Source organism: Lotus japonicus, chromosome 6 (assembly GCF_012489685.1).
Source record: "Lotus japonicus ecotype B-129 chromosome 6, LjGifu_v1.2".
NCBI lineage: Eukaryota > Viridiplantae > Streptophyta > Magnoliopsida > Fabales > Fabaceae > Lotus > Lotus japonicus.
In genome coordinates this window covers 46,501,909-46,510,177 of record NC_080046.1, presented here as the reverse complement: position 1 = coordinate 46,510,177, position 8,269 = coordinate 46,501,909, and the positions used below count along the sequence as shown (strand labels likewise).

The 8,269-nt window shown below is 35.4% G+C and overlaps 1 non-coding gene across 1 annotated transcript; it reads right to left on the bottom strand.

Moving 5' to 3' along the window:
• Positions 1–5,428: 5,428 nt before the first annotated feature.
• On the bottom strand, positions 5,429–5,500 carry TRNAE-UUC (transfer RNA glutamic acid (anticodon UUC)). Its single transcript has one exon. It is a non-coding gene; the product is annotated as a tRNA-Glu (tRNA).
• Between the last annotated feature and the right edge of the window lie 2,769 nt (positions 5,501–8,269).

The following is an 8,269-nucleotide window of genomic DNA, read 5'->3' as shown; positions in this document are numbered from 1 at the left end:
GAGTGCAGGCTGAAAAGGAGTTGTAACAAATACCCACACTATATTTATGGGACAAGTTGTCATGTCATGTACGTATGTATCCTCTTCAATGTCTTCATGTTCGGTTAACTCATGTTATTATAAAGTTATGAGAAATAAATAAGAAGTTAAGGGAACACTTCCAGCATTCGCTTCTGCTCCCTATTTGGAAGTGTTTGTTTGAGCTTATCTTATAGCATATTATGCAGGTGTTTGAGAGAGTTATGTAAATAACTTAGAGCGTACTTATAAGTTTTGAACTTATTTTGGTGATTTAGAATTTATGTTTATCTATAACTTAATTTCACATTATTTCAAAAAAAATTCTCAAACTTACTTATAAAAAAGTGCTAATGAACTTATTGTCATACGTGCTTCAAATGTCCACTTTCAGAACCAGTTCACTAAAAAAGTGTACATTTGGAACAATTGAAACCGCACGATCCCAAAGATTTAGACCAGCCAGGGTAGTTTAGAGTGGATCAAGATTATCTCATATGGATATTTAATATGTCACATGTGAGGATTCTAATTCATTTTTGGAGTACAATCACTTATGGTGGTGAATAAAGTGATTCCTAACAAACATTTATATGACAAAATTAGGTGCGTGGCAGTTCTAGCCATTAAGGACTTGTGATGCATGGAAACTTGACACCAGCAAGTGGGATTGACCCGGTATGTGGAAGGGGAACATGAAATGTTGCAATGCTTTATATTTCAGAGATCTTGGAAAACAAAAATTAGAAGGAGAACAATTACCGAGAAAAGTTAGTTAGAATAATAAAGTACTCCCCTTGTAAACAGATTACTTAAAAGACAAACTATAAAAACTGCATTGAAGAGTATGTCAAAATCACTGTGCTTTTAGCATTTTTTACGACTAAATTTGAAGCGAATTATAAAGACTGAAGGTTAACATATACTGCACACGAGACCTCTATGGCTGATGATCTTGCTTCAGTGTATTTAACACTACTGTTGCTGTATACTGAAATAAAGTAATTACAAGGATCTGATTAAGAAGGATGGTGACAGATCAACATAAGAGTTCTCAGAGAATTAAAACCTTGTGGGGCCCAATTAGGCAAAAGGCAGGTTAAGGAGAAGGCAATTCAATCATATAGATACATACTACATAGATATGGGCCACCCTGTGAATTGAGGTTGTTTCTACTTATACAGCTTATATATATATCTTCTTAATCTTCTCAATGTATTTATTAGCACCTGCAGACATTAAATTCTCTACCACCAATTAAAAAACAAAAAGACAAGTTAAACTACATATAATGCTTTATAGCAAGGTCAGAGTGGAGGGTGGTTAATTCATGGGTAGATGCTTGATTCTCCTTAATAAATTTTGGATTTGAGTTTTGTTTCAAAGAAGAAAAAAGAATTTCCTAAAAAATAAGTTATATCATACTACTTAAGTGAAGCAAAATGTGAAGAGTGGAGACCACTAATAATATTTAAATGGGGTTTATGAAAAATGATTATATGAGTTAAATCATCCTAGTTTTAGGTGCATCAATAATATTTTAGATAAATAAATAAAGGGATAATCCTCTACTTGGTCCCTGTGGTTGTGTGGCCATTTGAAATTAGTCCCTCCCCGGAAAATCTGAAAATCTAAGTCCTCGGGTTTGGAAAGTGTGTGAAAATTAGTCCCTCCGGCGAGGACCTGCTACACACACTTTTTCAAACGCGGGGACTTAGATTTTCAGATTTTCCGGGGAGAGACTAATTTCAGACGGCCACACAACCACAGGGACCAAGTAGAGGATTAACCCTATTAAATATGAAATTTGTAACCCGCCTTTTTTTTAAAAGTTATCTTAATTGTCATTGATTCATCAGGGATTGGTGGTTTAACTTAAATCATGTCTATGGTAATTTAGACAACACCAGTGTAAATAAGTTTTGCACTGACATCCAATAACATTATGTCATAAAAGACTTGCATAAATCACACCAAAGATGCATTAACCATTTTCTCTTTTCTCTTTATTTTTCATATTATCACATCACATCATTGTACATATCACATTCATTAAGTGTGTATTTGGATCAGCGTTACCAGAACTGGTAACGTTAGTTTAAGTTACGTGATACTCCCTCTGTTCCTATATGTAAGAACCAAACCACCAATGCACACCCCTTAAGAAAGTGGTTGGTAGTATTAAATTTGTTCAAATTTATCTTGACTTTACAAAACTACCCCAACTTATTTTTCTTAATTTCTACTTATCATTAATGACTTGTATAGTGGAAAGAAAGAAAAACCTCAATTAAATGAGGGTATTGTTGCCAAAATATAATTAATGCACCTTAAAATTTGAATTGGTTCTTATAAAAAGGACCAAGCTACACCCTTCATTTGGTTCTTATAATAAGGAACAAAGGGAGTATATGTTTGGATAAATTTTCTCATAATTGATTTTCGTAACTGATTTATAGTACAAATACACAAAATCGGATTAGAAAGATGGAGAAGCTACTCTAAGTCAATTCTGCCGGTTCGATCAAACTCCTAGAATCGATTCTCAAAATTAGTTCCCAAACATCTATAAAACGATGGAGATCCGCGTTTGAAGCTCTGGTCCACATTAGACTCAGATTCACATTTGAAATTTTAAATTAAACACACCCTAAAACTTATCTATCTTTTCTTCGTTTCTCACTCTAGATATATGCTGGTGTGTCTTTGCTATAAGATGTTTACATATCATTCTCCATTCATTTGCCGGTAAATATGTTGTGAGAAGAGAACATGCATATAGTAGGTAACATACTTGGTTCGGTTACATCGGTATGCTATAAATGACGCTAGCAACAAAATATAACGCGTTGGTAATGAGAGGACTTTGACATAAACCAACAAGTCTATAAGGAACATGACCACTCATGGATCATAGTCATGGGGTACCTCATAACAGGACCACTATATTTGCAATTGAAAAGCAGTCTAAATTAGGTTAGGTAAGACTTGTGATGATGGATCGAGTAGGAAATTAATCAAACCACGTTCATGTAGTTTAGTTTTGGAACCAAAATGTTTAACCCATAAGTGTGTGTCTTAATGTCTACTCATATAATTGTCAAATTAATGGTTATATATAATGTGGCTTCATTAGCATGATGGCCCAGTTTGGAAGAGCTTATTTGAGCTTATCTGACAGCATAAGCTCTTATGTCAGTGTTTGAGAGGGCTTATGCAAACAGCTTATGACCTGCCATAAGCTATTTTCAGCTTATTTTCGTAAGCTACTCAGGATAGCTTATGAAAAACAGCTTATGCTTATATACAGCTTATTTTTAATTTATTTCAATAAATTTTCAAAAATAGCTAATGAATAAGCGCTTATGTCATAAGCGCTTATGACCATAAGTGCTTAATTAAGCTGTTTTTCCAAACGGGGCCGTATTGGTTGTATCAGTTTCTTCCATTTGATTAATGAAGTTTTTTTTGTTAATGATGTGTTTTTTTCTCATCATAATTAATCTCACCCAATGAATTTTCAATATTTGTTAAGACTATATTTGTAAATGAAATAGCCATGGATTTTAGGAGTCTTAATATTTCATAAAGAGTGTATTCCTAAAGCACAAAAAATTTCTTGAAACGTGTTTAACTGCTTATTAATTTATTTTTGGGGTTAAATGTGTTCACCGTCCCTGAACTTTGAACGAGATCTGGTTTCCGTCCCTCGCCGGAAAATCTTCCTAGCGCCACCCTCAGACTACCTTTTTTGTTTGGAAACCGTCCTTGCCGGCGATTTGCCTTCGGCCACCGTACCCAACCGTCCTATGTGGTCATGCCACGTCATTTAATGAAATGACGTGTTAATTTAAAAAAAAACTAAATATTTTTATTTGTAGTTAAGCCCCCCCCGAACATTCCTAATTTAATTTCTAAACTCTAAACTAAAACTAACCCTAAATCAAAACCCTCTCCATCATCTTCCTCCTTCAGACCCAACCCATAAATTAGGGTTCTTCCTTTAGTTCGATTTCTGGGTTTTTCATTATGTTCATCACTTCTTCATCTTCTCCAATTTTTCCTAGAACCTCCATCTAAGAAAAACCCAAAAATTTGAAGCGTGAGAAGATAGTGAACTACATAAAAAATTCAAAACATGCACAAGATGACACACCAGAGAATAAAACGATATTACAATGGTTATACTAACAATCAAATGGCTTTACAGACAAACCCAATTTCATCACGGTTTGGTAATTTTAAATTGAAAAATTACTAAAGTCCTAAGAATACAACCTGGACACTAGATTCCTTAGCTCTGGTGAGAGGGAACCACAACCTGTACACTAGAATCCTCGCTGAAAAATGCTTACAAACCCAGATTCGTGATATAAGATGAGATGCAGTGGAGGAGGTGGAGTCTTCGCTCCGGCGTCGGGGATTGGGGATCTGCAGAAACCTTAAATCTCCACCTGTTCACCAAAACCCCTAAAACCCCCAATCTCCAGCACCAGAATCTCCAGCGCTGCCACCGGTTCTGCGTTCTTCTTCGCCAGCGGAGAAGGAAAGGTGCGATCTTTAATTGTCGGGTTTGGGTTTGATGAGGGAGAGAGGGTTTTGTGGCAACAAAACAACATGGGAATGGAAGTGGCTGGAGAGAGGAGAGAAAGGGAGATGAAGGTGTGGCAGATCACCGGCGGCAACGCTGCTGAGGCGCATCCTCATCTCCCGGAGCTTCTCGGTGGCCAAGCCTAGAGTAAGCTTGTGGCAGTGGCGCTGGTCCTTGACGTCGTTGATGGAGCGGAACGTCTGTGCGACTGAAACGTAGAAGATGAGGTGGGCGAGGGAGAGGAGCGTGATGGGGATCCAACAGTGGCGTCGTGGCAGCGCTGGAGGCGCTGTTGGTGGTGGTGGGTGTCGTAGTCTGCCATTGATGGACAAGGAAAACAGAAAGAAAAGAGAAACCCAGATCTGATTTTGTGCTTTGATTTTTCACAAAGCACATTCTTTCATATTTAATTTTTTTTTATAACCGTTCTTTTATTTACTGTTAGTGTTAGTTTTAGTATAGATGAAAAACTAAAAAGGACCCAAAAAAAAAGTTTTAGTTTTAGTTTTAGGGTTTAGAAATTAAATTAGGAAAGATTTGGGGTTAGCTAAAAATCAATTATGTTATTTCTTATTTTATTTTAAAAAAAATTACACGTCAGCTCCAAAGTGACACCTGGACACGGCGGTCGGAGTTTCATCGACGGCAAGGACGGTTTCCGTACAAACAATTGAGTTTGAGGATGGCGCTAGGAAGATTTTCCGGCGAGGGACGTAAACCAGATCTAGCTCAAAGTTCAGGGACGGTGAACACATTTAACCCTTATTTTTGTGAGACAAGTTAAGTTTGACTATTGAACCTAAATTAATAAAAAAAAGTTCCATTGCCGGGAATCAAACCCGGGTCTCCTGGGTGAAAGCCAGATATCCTAACCGCTGGACGACAATGGATTTGATGACAATAGTCAAAACCACAAATTTATATGTTTATAACGAGGAGTGGTTTTGTGAAAACTATTACGAGTAGCATAGAGGAAAATGCTTCAGTTTGGGTTTGAGCCCAATAAAAACATATGCAGTTTATTGATTGGAGTAATAGCCCAAATACTCTAACCTGAAATAAGGGTCTAAGGCCCAAGATTCACCCATCAATTCTGCTTTCTGCATTATGAAATTCCCCCCACTCTACCATCTCAAACGAATTCTCCGGGAATTAGATTTCTCATCCCTCATTTAGAATTGTCACCCCAGCATTTTTAAAAAAATGTTTGGACTACCCTCTGGGACTTAAACCTCTACACCAGTACCGTTGTTGATGTTTTGGACCCCGTTCGAGAGTTATACGTTCGAATGCTTTACTTACAGTTAAAATAACATGACTTTAGTCCAATTGCAGCAAAAATAACATGACTTTAAAATTGCAAAGTTACATAATCCAATTTAAACAAAATTACAATACATAATCAAAGTTAAGCATTTGAAAAGTGAAGCAAAATAACAATACATAATCTAAGTTAAGCATTTCAAAAGTTACACAAATAGTCCTTAATATAGAATTAGTAAAGAACTAATATTAATCTTTTGTTATGTTTGTGAAGCTTTCAGGTGGAGGTGCATTGTCCTTTGGAAATATCTGTATATTAACATAAATGAATAATTGATATTGAGAACACATGTGTGAAAAAATTCAAATGCTTTATTGTAGATGTGGAAAGATCCAGGACTATAAGGTTCGGATCTCTCCAGGACTATAAGGTTCAGACTGGTTGATAATTAAATTTGCCACCCTCCTTTTTAAGACGTCCGAGAGTTGTTGAACTGGATTAATATGAAACTTCAAGATTCGGACCTCTCAAACCAGATACTGTCTCAAAAGGAAATCGAATTACCTCAGTGTCGCTTTTGAAACACGGACGATTCTTGGTCGCGATTCTTGGTCGCTTTTGTCGCTTCTAGGTCGCTTCTGGGTCGCATGTCTTGAGAGCTCCGAGTGTTGATGTTTTGTTCTGTTCTAAAAGTGAATCTGAATTGAGGGATTTCTGTTCTAATATTAACAGAGTCCGAAAGTTGAACATTCGGATGAGTCCGAATGTTCAACCTCTGGAGTAAAACACGGAGGGACAATTTTGGTTTTTCCCCATTTTTAAATGGGTGGCAATTCTAAATGAGGGGTGGGAAATCTAATTCCCGAATTCTCCCCTTTTTTTTCACCTTAACCTTTTACATCATATTTTGGTATAAATCATTTTTTTTTTGCCAAAGATGTTTAGATTTGCATTTAAAGGGTTTTCCAATGGCACTTGTTTCATGTGAGAATATAAATTCAAAAAGCAAAATTGCAATGCAAATAGATAAATTAAGAACAATCTGCTACTTCAGTAAAAATTCAACTTCATACGATTGAGTCATTTATTTTGTAATTGATCTCCCTTGTGGAAGTTTCTGCAGAGTTGGCAGAACCTAAAAATATTGGCAATGAAAAAATGTGAAATACGAGATATAAAAAGAGGAGGATATTTTAGGATTTATTTGCTTGTTTTTGTTGAGTAGAATTTGTGAGCAAACATATTATATATTGTTGCATTTTAATGTGTAACATTGTGATATTGTTCTTTTGCACTATTTAGATTTTTTTTTTGAAAGTGCTTTTGCACTATTTAGATGGATCCTGTATTTGTTTGATGTAAGTCTCGTTTCATTATTCAAGTACCTTTAATCAAAACTATCTATCATTGTCAAAAGCCCAAAAGAAACTCTTAAGGGTAGTTACGAGATTTTTATTTAAGGAAATGGAGGGAGGGGAGGGTAGGGTAGGGTCACTTTTGTTCAATAGTAGTTTCTAGTTTATTATTAAAAGCAAAGTTTAATGTTTATGCAATGACAATGTAAAATAATAATATACTAATTGAATGTCATATATTCAAAAAATTTACCTTCTTTTTGTAAAAATGCACTTCCTTCTCACCCCTCTAAAAAAAAGTTCTTTACGCACATGGTTGTACCAGGCTTTTCAATGGAATATAATCCATACTATTCAGACCAAAAAAAAAAACAATCTCGAATTGTTTCTTTCTTTTTTCACTTTAATTATTCAAAAATCCTTTTCCTCAACTTGGGCAGTAGAGTGTCATGCGAGTATCCATTTGTTTGTAGTTGTTATCGTACCCATTATCAACGTTCAATTTCAAAAGACTAGAAGAAGTCAAGATTATCTAACATCCATTTCAATGACCTGCGTTTTAGTATCTTACTCAACATTTGGTCTCAAAAATCCAAAAATAGATCACATTATTAATTAAATGAAGTTATGAGGGAAAAATACTTATCAGGTTATAGTCAGCAATGGAGACAGGGACATGTTCACAAACTCTGACCAGTGACCAGTGACCAGTGACCACACATTTCCATTTTTCACTTTGACTTTTTGTAGTTGCAGCCAATGTAGGAAACACTGTACCTACTTGTCATCCAATATTTCAAGATAAAAAGTTAATTATATGAATTATTAAAAAGCTAAAGTGCAATTAAATTCATGTACTATGGATTTTGTGAAAGGTTCATTTACAAATGTGTCATTTTCTATATGGTAAGGTCTAAACCTGTGTGATATGGGTTTGAAGGAAACTGAGAGGAAAATACACTGCAAGAGTATAAGATTGGAAGACTAGTCATTTATATATATTCCCATTAAAATTTGATTTTTCATCATCAATCTTTTCA